The 15,842-nt window shown below is 37.5% G+C and overlaps 1 protein-coding gene across 2 annotated transcripts in view; it reads left to right on the top strand.

Moving 5' to 3' along the window:
• The first annotated feature begins 611 nt into the window (after positions 1-611).
• Positions 612-15,842, top strand: part of dag1 (dystroglycan 1) — a 36,802-nt gene continuing 21,571 nt past the window's right edge. The window contains exon 1 of one of the 2 annotated variants that reach the window (XM_079592175.1): positions 612-1,264. The gene's annotated coding sequence lies outside the window, so the exon portion shown is untranslated. Of the gene's footprint in view, positions 1,265-2,182; positions 2,432-15,842 lie in introns of those variants that run through there. The other variant, XM_079592174.1, reaches the window with a different exon arrangement.

Genomic DNA, 15,842 nt, shown 5'->3' with positions numbered 1-15,842 from the left:
ATGTTACATAAATATTTAAATAATAATAATTATAAGAATGTTAGGCATTTTATAATAAATAATAAAGTATTTCCTGATTTTTAAATAGTTTTATTTTATAATATAATTTTTATATGGCCTAATATAAAAAGTTTAACATGTAGTAATAATAATAATTAGTTTTTTATTTATTTAAATTATATACAAACATAAATTATTAATTATACAAATATGAAACACATGCTATTATATATTTATGGTTACACATTTCAATAATAAGAATCTTCATCATCGTTATTTTTCATAAATAATTTGTCTGTCTGTCTGTCTGTCTGTCTATCTATCTGTCTGTCTGTCTGTCTGTCTGTCTGTCTATCTATCTATCTATCTATCTATCTATCTATCTATCTATCTGTCTGTCTGTCTGTCTGTCTGTCTGTCTGTCTGTCTGTCTGTCTGTCTGTCTGTCTGTCTGTCTATCTATCTATCTATCTATCTATCTATCTATCTATCTATCTATCTATCTGTCTGTCTGTCTGTCTGTCTGTCTGTCTGTCTGTCTGTCTGTCTATCTATCTATCTATCTATCTATCTATCTATCTATCTATCTATCTATGCTGGTGTGCTTTGTCATGTCAAGTATGTGAACAGTAGCAGTGAGGTGGAGTCGTGTAAGGGGTGGAGTGTGAAGGTACACACCTCCTCCTCCTCCTCCTCCTCCTCCTCCTCCTCCTCCTCCTGCATCTGAAGGGGCAGATAATATTCTTCAAAGCCCAGAGACAGACTCTGAGTTACACAGCAAGTGCAGAGCAGCTCACAGTCCGATAAAACACGCTGGGCAAACACCATTTCTTCAGCAACCCTCTTCATCGAGGCGCGAGACTGCCGGAACCCTCGACATGTGACCGCTCCCGACCATCGTTATGTACTTTCATTTTTATCTTTCTTTTTTTATTTGATTTTCTTCGTCATTAAGGCTCAAACCAGGACTTGTAATCAAGCGCTGCACAGTCGTCCTGTGGATTTGCCAGGAATAATTCATCCTCATTTTCCAATTCTTACTTGTTTCTCGTAACGAATCTTGTAGGTTAAGTAAGGACAGTCGGGAAAGGAGCGAGTGAATAAACAAGTGGATGAAAACATTGTACTGACCTCCAGCAATAACCAGACGAGAAGACCTTTGGTTTAAACAACAGCAGCCTGTATTATTCGCCATCGGAGAAGCATTGAAACGGATTTTACCACGTTGGGAGTCGAGTCTGTTCATCTCCGCCGCGGTGAAACGGTAAATATCGCTTGTTTTGTTGCTGTGTGGGAATTTCTATTTTAGAGGTTTCTGGGATCGAGTGGACAGACTCTGTTGGTCGAGTCTGAACAGTGAAAGTTTGTTAGCAGTACAAATCAGGGTCTCACATCATTAATTTCACGAGGAAAGACGTTGAGCTGCAGAAAGGACACATACTACTACTACTACTAATATATATTTAGTAAAAGTTGTATATTTATTTTATTTTATCCAAGCAATACAGTAGCCTAAGTTTTTTTTTCTGTTTTGAAGAAGTCAAAAGCAGCAGGGAAAATAGCCTAAATAAATAAGTGTTAAGCATTTTAAACTAATTTTAGAAATATTTAATTCGTTTTATAATTCCAGCCGTAGAAAAAATGCACCCCCTACAATAACAGTTCTTAAAGAAGTCGAAAAGCAGATTTATATAAAATAATAGACAAAGAATAGTGTTAAATAAGTCAAATTTAATCCAACAGCAAAAACATGAGAGGTGTGGACCGATTTTTTTTCTGTAAAAGGTGTGCAAATCGACTCTTTTCACATTTCAGGGTCTCTCAGAAGCGGAAGTCATAATAGTTGGCTAAACTTCTATAATGGTGAATGAGAGACTACATTATATAGGCTGTGTGTGTGTTCCCATTTGCTCAAATAGCATAACAAAAACACCACAATAGTGTTTTCACAACTTTCTCAAATAGGGAAAAGAGGGTATAAATTGAGATTGATAACGGCAGTCAGAGGAGAGAACGATTTTGTTGTTCCCACAGCCGCAAACTATTTTCTTGAAATTGGGTGCAAAGGTAATACACAGTATGTTGTAAATTTACGTACATTTACCAAAAAATAAATAAAAAAAACCTTGTGAAAAGGGACCATTAACGTATCTATAAATCTGTGCTCGGCTGGTCGCGTCTCGCGGTTGCACGGTGAATTTTGTTCAATCCAGGCTCTGGTTCAATCGACGTAGCCGACTCTGTGCTCGGCTGGTCGGGTCTTGTGGCTGGACAGTGAAAGTGTGTGTGTGCGGATTGATTCGTGTAGATGGAGAGAGAAGAGGGGTAGAAGGGCGAGATTTCTTCTCCTCCTCGCGCACGGATGCGTCTATAAGCTTGAAATCAAGATATTACAATAGCTGCGATGTGACGCCGATCTATCCCCGCCGAGGTAAGACATCGTGTAAAGTGCTTTTGAGGCAGTTGGGCTGATTTGTAGGTAATATTTTTAGGCTCGGCTGTGTGTGTGCTGCATAGAGACTGACGCTCCTAATGCAAACCAAATGCAAACAGGTGTAACAGCCCCATCTACACCGCAAACGAGCGCCGACGCGACGCGACAAACCAAAACGCTTGATTTAATCGGACAAGCTTCGTGGGTCTTTTAGTTTTCCGCGTCGCGTCAAACGCGTCACGTCGTGAGATGGGCTTTAACGCTTTTACGTTAGCAAAAAAAAGCATTACAACCCAACCGTTTATCAGATTCGAATCAACGTCGCTTTTGTCCTGTTTTTTCCTTCCTCTAATGACCCATATAGCGAGCTCAGTCTTGGTACAGTTGTGATTTCCATCCTTAATGTTTATTTTTTGGAGGTTTAGGTGAAGGTCTCGGGCGATCGATTAATTAATCTGTCAAGTTGGTTATAATTCGATATCAGTGGCCTGACTTTTGAATTTATGTGCTGAAAAAGCGATAAAGGTAACTCGTTTCCGGTATAACATCATTATTATCTCTCGCTATTATCATCACCCGGTTTATTATTCCGCTTATTGCCATCTTAAAGGACATTATTGGGTCGTTTCAGATGGTATTGATTACCAACAGATGATCAATAATGTCAAGTCTAAGCAGAAAAACGTTTAAATCTGTGTAATGTCAAACATGGTGCAGTCAAATTTAATTTCCGCGTTGAATTTGCTTTCCGATTTTGGTTTCTTCGTTTCTTTTTTAACCCTTTCTAGCGCATTTTCAGACTTCTGAGGATTGTGTTTTAATACACTGTCTGGTTTTACGTGTTTACACGCCAGGTTAGGCTTTGATCGCTTGTTGTACGATGTAAATAAATAATATTGTTGTGTCTGACATTTTCGTAAAGAAATGTTGATGAAAGGGGTTTGCATTTGAGTTTAAATCAAATTGTGACTCTCCCATGGTTTTGTGAATTTTGTTTTTGTCTCTTTATCCTCATATAGACATAACAAAGTAACCTCAGTGTGTGGCACTAATGAACCAGGAGGATTTTTTTTCCCACTTATTGGCTTGTTTGGCTTTTTAGCATGTTCATCACGTCTGCCTCTCCATGGAGACGTTTTTAAACCTTTCAGCTGTGTGAGGGGTTTTTTCCCTTCTTGTCAAGGGACACCAAGACCTCCATGCGCACGCCAGACATTTGGTTTCCACATTATCCTTCAGTATTTGACTTTTTTCATCTTATGCTCCTCTGCGAACATGCAGTGGTCGGTCGGTTTAAACTGAACACATGGTTGACTCCAAAATAAGGCAGTGGTGAAATTGTGTACTGGTTTGGGAAGAAAAATCCTCATATATATGCATAGACACAACATTATATGACATTATTACAATGATTTTAATTAAAAAAAAGAATCATGCATCTGTAACCAAACACTTGAATGGCATGTGTGTCCACATTTAATATAAATATAAACTATTATTGTTTTAGATATATACACTTAATGATAAATGTCTTTGCAAACCTTATTTTTAAACATTAAGTTCTGCTTTTTGACCCAATAATATGTAAATCATTCGATTCCAACAATCAAAACATGTCATATTATAACTGGACTATTCATAATTCATGTCTTTGGTAGGCTAACACTTTGTTTTAAGGCGATGTAGTTACACGTTACATCATGTTCTTACTATAGTAATAATAACAGAAAATGATCGCAAACCTAACTGTAACTATAGTAAGTACATCATTAATATTATACAATACTTAGAGTATAATTTAACTACGTCACCTTAAAACAAAGTGTTTCCATTATGCTGTTGTTTTGTGTAATGTTAGTCATTTTACATCATAGCTAATAGTTAGCCTATGCATTTGAGAGTGTATGATGCATGAAGTTGTGCAATTTATGCAATCAATACAAGTTACTTTACCATTGAGGGGAAGTAGAGAATTGTTTGAACGAAATTTCAAATATATTTTCAAATTGTATATTCCCATCTGACCCGAAACTTATACTGTACATCTACTTTTTAGTCGTGTTCAGTCTTGTCAAACCCAGATTTAAAACCAACAACTCCCACATAACCTTCTCCGTGTTGAGTCGGTTGGTCGTTTAGTCACTGAATATCTCATATGGACGAGGTTTAAAGTGAGTTGTTCTGGAATAAGGCCATATCTCTGCCTTGGCATGTAGTTGAGTCTATTTTCTGCAACCCCCTCATTCCTTCCCAAGGGAAAATCCAGTGAGTAAAGGGGGATATAATTAGAGGACAGGTATAAGTTTCCTTCCTGCCCTTTTTTTTTCTTGTGCGAGTACTCTTACGCCACATCTTTTGTATGTTTTTTTCTGTAAGTTTCATATTCTTACTGCCATTTCTAGATTTGAACTAGGAACCCTATTGAAAGTCTGTGGTGGGAGGCTAATTTTCCCCAATTCTCTTTTTTTTCCTCAGGTGCCCTTAATTTAATTGCGATTGCAGGTATTGCAATACCCTTTGGGCTGATCGTCTTTGCAGAAGATGTTCTGGTCTGTTGTACTGTTGCACTTGTCAAGTGTTATTGATTCACTTTGCCCCTGAGAAGAACTCTCTTGGCTCTGTAATTGCATGTTCATTTATGCCTTAATTTGTTTGAGCTAACCAGTCCGCGGAGATATTTATTCCTGATGCACCTTGTAAAAACGTCCTTTTGTGGTGCAACCCTTCTGAGAAAACGTTAGTAGAGGATGACAATATTGATTTATTTCCTGCACATGTGACTTCATTGTTGTTGGGTTATAAAAATAGACAAAGTATGAGCCCACCCCTGGACAGGTGCCTGAAAGTTTATGTGATTGCAGGGTTGAGTCTGTAAAGTACCTACTTGTGCTTTGCACAAATCTCTCCGTACAAATAAAGCCTTAAACTTGGATTACGCCACCGTGAGGCGAGGCCGAACAGAAAAGGTGCGCCCTCGGGAAAATTCCCAGTGTGGAGTCATGCACCAGACCTCTCATAACTCCTTTCGTAATCAGACACGTAATCTTGTAGGGTGATTGGATTTGAGATGACGCTAGAGCCCAAGTTCGCGGCTCCTGTACCACAAACATGTCTTTTTTTTTTTTACACATGCAGATCTCTTGTTTATTTTCCAGTAAGCTGCTTCAGTCTTTGGAGGCACTGTCTGCTGCAGTGTGCAATAGTTCACACTTCAATTGCAGCCTAACCTAGATTTCTGTAGCACTGCTTGTAAATAACCCTGGGGCTCTCTTCTGAGGGAGGGGGCTTTAAAGGCAGCGGGAAACGGCTCTAATGCAAGGCTGCGTACTATCGGCACTGTGATAAGACTTGCATCATCAGCAGAGGTGTGGAGCTGAGAAGAAGAAGAAAGCTGAGAAATATCCATGTTACCGGCGCCTGGCACCGAGCAAATAGATTTCCCGTCTAATACGGTGCACTTCTATAATATGCAATAACATGCAGTCCCGCCGAGGAGACGTGCGTTCGCTTAATGAGTTAATGTTCTGCCACATTGCTTTGCCCATGTGGCCCGAGCTTAGTTTGCAATCTCCTATAGTGCGCCGTAACGTCAGAATTGACCAGCTCTTTCACTGAGGTTTAAAGTCGACAGGAAATCAAACCCGACTGTGTTTACATTCTTAATACACGTTCTTGGTCTCATTGTCAACGATTATTTCGGTGCGCGTTAATATCCGTCAGATGATGTCAGTACACTCGTGTTTTTCACTGCCCCCGTTTCAATCATTTGTCTAATCAATTTGTTTTTGTTTTATGTTAAATATCCTGATACACTAAAAACATTTTTTTTTACATTAATCTCAAAGTAAGTTAAGCAATTTTCAACTTTGTTATACAAGATTCAGCTCATTTATGTCAGTTTAATGTAATTTAAGTTGACATTACTTAAACATTCAAGTTGATTGTACTTGAAAGGCAGCTGCTGCTTTTCTTTACAGTGTAGTTCATCTGATAATCTGCTGAACGCAAAGATATTTTGAAGAACAACATTGACTGTCATTGTATAGATACAAAAAAAAAACTGTTTTTTTTAAATACCATGTTTTCCATAAATGAAGTGCACATTTATAATACATTAATACAGATTTATCATAGATATTGTGCAATATGAATACAAATCCTTTTATTTCGCAAACAAATATTGATGTAGCCTAGTTATTTTTGCTGAAAATAAGGTTGTTAATAAACCTTATTTCCATAAACGTATTTCTTTCTTTCATATAGGGCTGTTGCTCAAATGTTTTTTGAGTCTACAAGCTCTACATATAATGTTATCCTGCAGAACTGTAATGGCAGGGTTCAGCTGTATAATTCGTATCGGCAAAACCAATATTAGCAACAACAGCTTAACACTTAGTTTTTAAGAGAGAGATTTGAGAGAGTGGAAAAAGCAAAAATAGTACAGTGTTGGGAAAGAAAAAACCCTTTTTTCATGTAGCTGTAATGCTGCAGCACAACTCAGGTCAAGACTTTCTGTAGTGTCAGAGGCCTTTAGACTAAAGCTGCACTTTGACATTTTGGAAGAAAACAGCTTTGAGTACATCGTGCGACCTTCTCCTCCGCGTACCTTGAACACAAAGCAGCGATTTAAAAAATAGCAGCTTTTCATCGGCGGTCGACATGCCGAGTTCTTGTGGCGGCAAACGCAACAGTGTTTTTCATTTGGATTTCTATGGGCTCAATGGAGACGTCCTGGCCTGTGGTCTCGACAGAGGGAAAACAGGAAGGAAGATCTGTCTTACAGGGAAGACGGCGTGATTCACTAGCTCAGCATGCTGTAGAAACGCAAGTTTAATGTAGCATAGGATGTTAACGCGATGGCCTGGAGACTGAGACATGTTGTCAGCTCTGGATGGGAGAAACTGGGCAGATAAAGGCCACCTCACACAGACGCGCCTAAATTACCTGCTTACAAATGCAATAATATTGATTTTTAAAGATGTTGTTTACATATTACCATGTCTGATGTTGTGTCTGGCTGATCGATAACAGTTGGGGGTTGCGTCTAAGGATTTGAGAGGAAAATGAAACATTGGACCTGTTTAATGTTTGCATGCACCAATTTGTGACCAGCAGCCTTTTGGATGAAGGGAGGCTCTCTGTTTACCCCTACTGAGCCGCTGCTTTGAGGTGATCTTTGACTCCCACACAAATTGCCTGCTGTTTACCGAAGTGCGACTGTCTATCGTGATCTTTGCGAGAATGCTATAGGAGGGTAATTGTGGAGTTGTCTTGAGTGAGCTTAGAACGAACTAAACCTAGACTGGAGGAAACACTCACAGTTTGTTAACAGATTAGCCCGGTAAACCGTAAAGAGCGAGGCTGGTTGTGAACTAGAGTGCCAGTTGTACTCAGGCCAGCTACACATTCACAAAAGTGGGAGTCAACGCCTTAGGCCTTGAAACGTCTACTTAAAGTTAGTGATTTACAATGTGCTGTTTAAACAATGATATATTAACCATTTATGATTTGGCCAGGACATTTTTTTTTCTCCATCCTCTGCTACTTATTGTATTTGAAAGCTGATTCAAGTTGAAACATAAATCTAGACCTTAGTTTAACTAATCGCTTCTGGTGATCTTGGTTCCAAGGGGCCCTGAGATAACTTAAAATGATTTAAATGAAACCGATAAAGATCAAGATATCTTATTTTAATTTAGGGCTGTAGCTAGGGCTGTAAACGATTAATCGCGATTAATCGAATCCAAAATAAAAGTTCGTGTTTACATAGTATGTGTGTGTATTGTGTATAATTATGTTGTATATAAACACACACAAATGCATGTATATATTTGAGAAATATTTGCATTTATATAATGCATATATATTTTTATATGATTTATATTCTATATAAATAACACATTTTTCTTAAATATATACAGTACATGCGTGTGTGTATTTATATACAGTATACAAAATAATTAGGCCTATACACAATACACACACATATATTATGTAAACACAAACTTTTATCTTGAGTTTGATTAATCGCGATTAATCGTTTACAGCCCTAGCTGTAGCTATTGATTATTTTAGTAATCGAGTATCCTACTGATTATTCCATCGAGTAATCGGATACAAATTTGTGGTAATAAAAATAGATCCAAGTGAACAACAGCCTTTAAAATGACTTAAAATACAAATATGTAACACTTTACAATATGGTACATTAGTTAACTACCTTAGTTAAACATACTAAGAATGAACAATATTTCTACAGAATGTATTAATCTTAGTTAATATTAATTTCAACATTTACTAATACATTAAATCAAAGGTTGTATTTGTTAACATTAATGTACTGTGAACTAACATGAACAAACAATTAGGTTAATATACAGTTACAAATGTATTGTTCATTGTTAGTTCATGTTGGTTAATACATTAACTAATGTTAACTAATGAACCTTATTGTAAAGTGTTACCTAAATATATAACAAGCATTAATTATTTGTTCAAAATAAGTATCAAAGTAATCATATGGGTTTTATTGAACAATGCTGTTAAAGTACACCATGTAAAATAAATGATAAACTAATATAAACATAACTGTACAACATGTACATTACGTAAAAACAAATGCCTGCAGAGAGCGCCAACGGTCTGGTTACACTACTAAGGCATGATCAAATCCTTGTTTAATATTGGCCAAACCAAATTTAACTTAATCTTTAATATTTGGTCTCTTCTGGACGATAGAGATGCAACAGCTGCTGTAATTTCTTGAAAATGTGCACGTCAAAACATGCAAACTCAGTGCAAGGGTTAAACTTTTATTTTGAAATCGCGATGGACTAAAATTTGCATATATTTCAGAAAGATATTTATGTATTCTCCTGTGTTGGCCTAGATTTACAAATTAGTTGCGTTACGAATCTTGTGAAACGGTGCACACTGCGTGCAGATGAACGTTATAAGCCACACCCGAGTGAAACCCGAGACGCTGACACGCATATGATGACGGTGCAACTGAAACATGCGTCCGAGGTTTTGCGTTCCCAAATGTAAAAGTTACATTATTGGAAACCTAAACAAACAGCACATGCAGAGACTTGAGTATGTGTGGAGCAGCGTTTACTGTGAACGGAGCTGAGGTACTTTTAACACAATCTGTACGCATTAAAGGTACAATGTGTACGAATTTTGTAATAAAATATCCAAAAATGGCACAATATCCGCGCTATCCTCGGTTTCCGCTCGTACTGCCATAGCCATGATGTAACCATGCTTCAATGTGCTTCACGACTTGACAGCGACACCGCTCTTGAACAATCTTTATTAGACAGGTGAGCAAATGTACATAAAACAAATCAATTTTATATAGCTCAACATGATGAAATGTTAGAATATGATCTGTATGTTATTCTAATGTTGATCTAGCTTATTACTAAGCTGCTAGTTTCATATAGCAAACGAACTAACACATAGAATAACATTATAGGAACTTTCAACACACTCAAAATGCTGTTTAGTGTGATAGTGTAACGTTAGACCGAGTGAAACAGCGCTGCGTTACCTCACAAGTTTAATTCGTCAAATAAACTGACCTGTGTGAGTAGTAATTCAGCACTTGCGGGTAGTTCGGTAGAATTAAATATCCTTTTTTCCTTTATATCCGCGGGACTCGCGTGTGATATCTGTCTATTACTAGCAACCGCGACCTGCTTCATACCACTGTAATGCTAAAAATCATGAATGTTTTCACTCATCCATTAACATTATTAGATCTATCAGCTTGACAGCAAGTCCCAGCATTCAGCTCGTCACTGCGTCATAAACCTACGCCGTTGTTATTGTAAGAGGTTAGCAACCCCTAACGGGAAAAAAATTATACATATTGTAGCTTTAAAGCGTTGTGCTTCTCTGTGGGAAAAAAAAACCCAGCGCATATATTTTGGTTATTTTTTGTGCATATCACAGCCTTATTGATTTCATGATAGCACTATGCCATATTATGATTGTAAATGGTTTTAAATAGATTGCGTAGCCTTAGAAAAGGTGTAATAATGCGGTTCATGGATTCACGTCTGTATGCGCCACTTCCGGTATTTTGCCGGTTTCTCGACAGGGGTAAATTGCAATCGAGTATTTTTTTAAATCGAATACTCGACTTTAATCGAGGAATCGTTACAGCCATATTTTAATTTACCCCCTCAACAACTCTCTTATTTCTATGAAGAACCAGGATTTCTATGTTCTTGGAAAACGTTTTAAAAGTTTGCTTTCTAGACCTTGAAAAACTCCATGGACATTTTTAGTGTGCGTGTATGTAAAGCTGTCATTGCTCATTAACGTCACCGTGAAGTTGCGACTTTTTTACGAGTAAAATAGAATATTGATTGAGGAAAAATAGAGGGCGGGGCTTGTACTTTTCAGATTTTGATCCAAAAAAAATAAAAAATTGTGAATCAAATTAATTATTCACCAAAAGACTAGTAATGTGCACTAACAAAGTAAATGGGGTCGATTTTGATTTCATTCCAACTTAAAAATATTTTTTATGATTTATGCAAAATTTAGTGTGTGGGATTTATGTATTTTAGTTTATTGTAATGTAATCCAGAGCACCTACGATTCAGGTGTGCGAGCCACTAGCTTTTATATATTTTTGAGTTATGTCAACTCAAATTGTTTAACAGGTAGAACTAGTGAGAAAGTATATTTTTAAAAATCGATAGCCAGTATTTCACAAATAAAAGTAAGATTCATGGGGCCTTCAAGTATTGTTCTGGACAATGTGTGGTCCTGGGAGTCGAAACGGTTGAGAACGACAGTAATAGAGTGGAAACTCTTAGCCCACCGTTTTCAGTGGGTTGTCTTTATGGCGTGCAGAAATAGCACCCTTTACCGCCCTCGTGCAGTCTTTACGCTCTTAGCTGGGCCTACTCTGGAATATTCCTCTATGGTCTTCCGCTTGTTATCGATCGCCGTTTTAACATTCATACGTCCTTAGTGTAGGTCATTTGCTCTTTCTTCTCACGTTTAGAGACAATCTTCTCATTTAGGTCCTACCTTCCTTTTTGTATTAAATGAATAAATCTTCTGTAGTAAATGCAAAATCAGACATATAAGAAAAATGCTTTTGTTATCTCTGCGGAGTCTCTGTCTTCTGCTACCCCACTTCCACCGCCAATTGAAATCAGTGTCGGCAATAAAGCAGGGGGTCTGATTAGAGTTTAAAATTCAGGGCATGTGCCAGGACGCGCTCTGCCCACTCCTTGTGAATCTTAAATCCGTCAATTTAATTTTCCTTGAATGGCACTGGTGTGGAGGAGGGGGGGTGTCAATTTGTGGCATATCGCTTTAAGGAATCGGACCGAGTGCCTAGTGGATTTTTCTGTAATCCACCTTCCCACAAATTTCAGAAACAAAGCCTCTTCTGTTCTTTTGAAATAAACATGCAGCATGCACCAATCATGGTTTCCCTTTTTTTCATGACACGGAGATGTTTGCTAAGACAAGTATTGCTAATTATTAAACCTAACCCTAAGTATTAAACTCTGGGGGTTGGGTCTAGTGCAGAAGCTATGCCGTAATATGTGCCGACACAAGTCATTAGTTACGCCTCATCTAACCCAGCAGTCCTTAAATCATTAAACGACTTGGACAGCAAACATCACACTGGCTAGAGCGTGCTTTTCACACTGGCTTTTGGTGTCAAGATCTTGGCCTCTGATAATGTATACTTTAAAGAGACTATAGAGGTGGTGGAAATGGGCCAGACCAGGTGTGTTTGACGCTGACAAACAATGTAACCTTGCAGCTGGTTCATAACTTGCAGTGATGACCTAGTAAATACAGCAGAACCGCTGTGGAGCTTGAGGAACGCATGAGTGTTATTTCTTACAAGTCAACACCACTGCCTGTCTTCACACTGCCTGGTGTCTGTGGAAACAATGATGGACATTGTCCTTATTATTTGAGACCACCAGGCTCTTGAGTTATTTCATGTTGATGGATGCAAGTGCTCCCTCGCATAGTATAAACTAAAACCCAACCATTTTTTGATCCCAGTAGCTTTCATTTTGTATGTGTAGAGAAGAGGACCTGGTATCAAGGGTGTATTCGCATTGTTCAGATTTTCAAATGTGTGTGTGTGTGGGAAGGTAGTTACCTTGGCAAGATAAGGCTGCTTCAGGAATGCTTGTTCGTGAGGAGAAATACAGTATTGCTTTGAGAGTATTATCTCATTTATGAATTAAATGCAGAAAGTGGGTGGTTGGAACGAGGTAGGAAAGAAGGATGGGACCGAAATAATGATGTTCTGTTGCTCCATATGACAAAGATATAGATTTTTCTCATGCACTTTTCTTTATTTAGTCAAGGATCTAGTTCAAGGTTTCAAGTCATTGTTGAATGTTTTCCACCAACACACCACTTATGTTGGCCGTAGTTAAGTCCTTTTTAATTTGTCCTTTGGTTACAGGAAACTTTTTTTTTTCTCTCCTGCTGGTCCTGTCAGGCCATCAAATCTCAGGTCATCAATTTTCACCAATTTTAATCCCCACTAGTTCATTTTAAATGGTTCTGCAGTGTGACAAATTAATTTTTACAAATTACAAATAGGCTATTCCATATAACCTAGGCTCTAAATTAATATAAGGTTATTAAAGCAGCATGAATAATTATAAAAGAATGTGCTTTAGATGGTGTAGCTAGTTAATGTAATATTTCATATAATATTAAATATATTTTCACTTAATACTTTTGTTGGAAAACAATGGCATGTGGTGTAGAGAATTAGCCTACTAATTTATAATTTTTTTCAGCTAGCCTAATTCTAACTGAACTGAATAACACGTCATTCACACACATGACAAATCTTGTGTTAGTCTGCTAACATTGGCTTGCTGACTAAAATGGCAATTAGCATCTAGATTTTTTTAATAAACATTTGAATACTTAATTATTTTGTCTAACGGTGTAATGGATCTTAGTTGATCTGTAAGGACCAGGCCCCACGGTTCGGCACGCATGTGATTTGCCGGATAATTGAAAAGTTTAACCATTATAGACTGAAAGTTTATCATTTGCATGTGTTTTGTCTCACCAATTTACACATTCAAGCGATGTTAAACCATTTCAGTGCAAGAAGAGGCAAACGAGAACTCAATTCAATACTTGCACGCCGCACACACTCGACCCGTGACACACACAGATGGGTGCGTTTCAGATAGCGCACAAACTTCTAATTAATTCCTTTTGGTGTCTCCTTGCGCTTGAATGGACACACACAAAACAAATGTAAAGTATTCTTGTAAACTCAGTCAGTTAGCCTAAGTCTTAAGTGAATGTAAACGGTTGAGAAATAAATCGGGTGTGTATCATTACAGTGGATCTGTGTGTTAGGTCTAAAAACAACAGTAGCCTATAACCTGCTGCTCACTGTCCTTGATGTTAATCAAACAACAAAACAGTTTTTACAAAGATGTATCTATATTGAATTAATACAGTGTAAACTACAGTGTTATTTTACATTTATTAGCCTACATTTTTGTACCTGAATCCTACAGTTAGCCTAAACATTGTTTATCGAGTCCAAGTCAACAGAACATTATCAAATTGTAATGTTAGCCACATTTCTTATGTTTAAATTTTATTAAAAACAAAATCAATATCACATTATCATATAGATTTGTAAGGTGACTCATATATAAACCTACGCCAACAGCAGAATACATCAATATGTTTCTATATGCAAATTGTTCATTGCGCTTTCAAAGTAAAAGTATAAACACTTGCTCTGAGTTTGCATGTTTTTATGTCCATATGTTCTTTCTCATGAAATTGCAGTGGCTGTAGAATTTATATCATTAAAAAAGTGACCAAATATATTTTAATTAAATGTTTGGCAAATATTAAAGAAGGATTTGAGCTGTAAAGTGTAATAACAACACTCACCAGGCCATTGGTGCCCTCTGCAGGCCTTTGTTATAACATGTAATGTACATACGTTAATTGTTCATTATACATTGCATTATGTAGTTTAAGTGTTGTTCAATAAAACTTTTAATACTTTATTTGAACCAATTATTATTGTCTTATTATTTTAAGCCATTTTAAAGGCTATTGTTCACTTCGATTCATGTTGTTGTTTTTTTGTAGTAATAAAAATAGACCAATTACTCCATTACCAAAATGATTGAGCGATTACTCAGTTACCAAAATAATTGTTAGTGACAGCCCTACAATGAATGGATAAATGAGTCTGAAAGCAGTTTGAGCTGATTTCATTCCAGAAATTTGTGGAAAAGTATGAGTGATTCCAATACAGTGGCACCCTTCTGCCATCTATGTAATGAAGAAAAGTCATTTGGTACAGTGGATTAGTTATTTTATGCAAATGTTTCATCTGAAACTACAGCTCTCTTTAAGCGTATGACAAGAAGAATAGGATCACTGGGGGTTCTCATCCAAAAAGAGTCTCTCAATGTGATTATTTTTTCGTATTTGGCTTCTCTCTGTTTTTGTAATATTTCAGTGTATTTGATTTATGTGGGTTATATTTGAGAGAATGTTTTCCACAACAAAAATCTATGAGATCTTCGACTGCTGTACAGTCTTCTCAAGTATCACTGATATAGGTAGATCTCTCGGCACAGTCTTATCAGTGATTTGCCCTGTTTTGTGTCCTTATCCGCAGGGTACAGTTCCAGCCTTCCTGGTTTCATAACAAACCGAAGATATCCTCGAGAGTTATTGTCTAACCCAAACCCACGTGTGTCTCAGCATCTATGTTAAATACACAGTTGGGTTGTTGACGTCTACTGTGAGGTGTTTATTGACACAGACCATTGATCTAAGACACTTTGTGTTAAACAAGTCAGTGGTTATGTCTCTCAGGCCATCTGTTGCCCTTCTGTTTTGGGTTAAGGGCACTACTTAGGCCTACCACTTTTGCCACGTTGAGTCCGTTTACTGTTTGGAAAAGCAGTGGCTTTGATCAGTTCTTGCCATCAAAGTTGCAGCAAGTAAAAAATGGTTCCTTGCAATTTGCTGTACTGTCGTTTGTTCTGAACAAACATTGATCTTCTTTGAAGAGCTCTCCTTTGGTTGCATCTTGCATATGCTAGAAAAACAAGCACGTTTCTGTTGTGTGCATAAGCAGGCCCTTGTTCGGTGGCTTTATAGGCTCTAAGAACAGAAATGCTGATTGTAATAGGCGCCGAATGCCATTGGTGGCCCCTTGCGAGTTGTCCTTCATTTTCACACATTAGTAAAGTCCAGCACCCCCTCCTCCTCCTTTTCCTCATGTCTGCCATCCCGTCATCCCTCCTGCCGTCCATATCCGTGTGCTGAATGTGACAGTCCCAGCTTTCCACTGCTTCAGCTCAGCACCTTGAGACCTTGCTGCTCATTCACAGATATT

The sequence above is a fragment of the Phoxinus phoxinus genome (genome assembly GCF_949152265.1).
Source record: "Phoxinus phoxinus genome assembly, chromosome: 20".
In the NCBI taxonomy this organism is placed as follows: domain Eukaryota; kingdom Metazoa; phylum Chordata; class Actinopteri; order Cypriniformes; family Leuciscidae; genus Phoxinus; species Phoxinus phoxinus.
The sequence above is the reverse complement of the archived record's forward strand: the minus strand, read 5'-3'. Positions and strand labels throughout refer to the sequence as shown.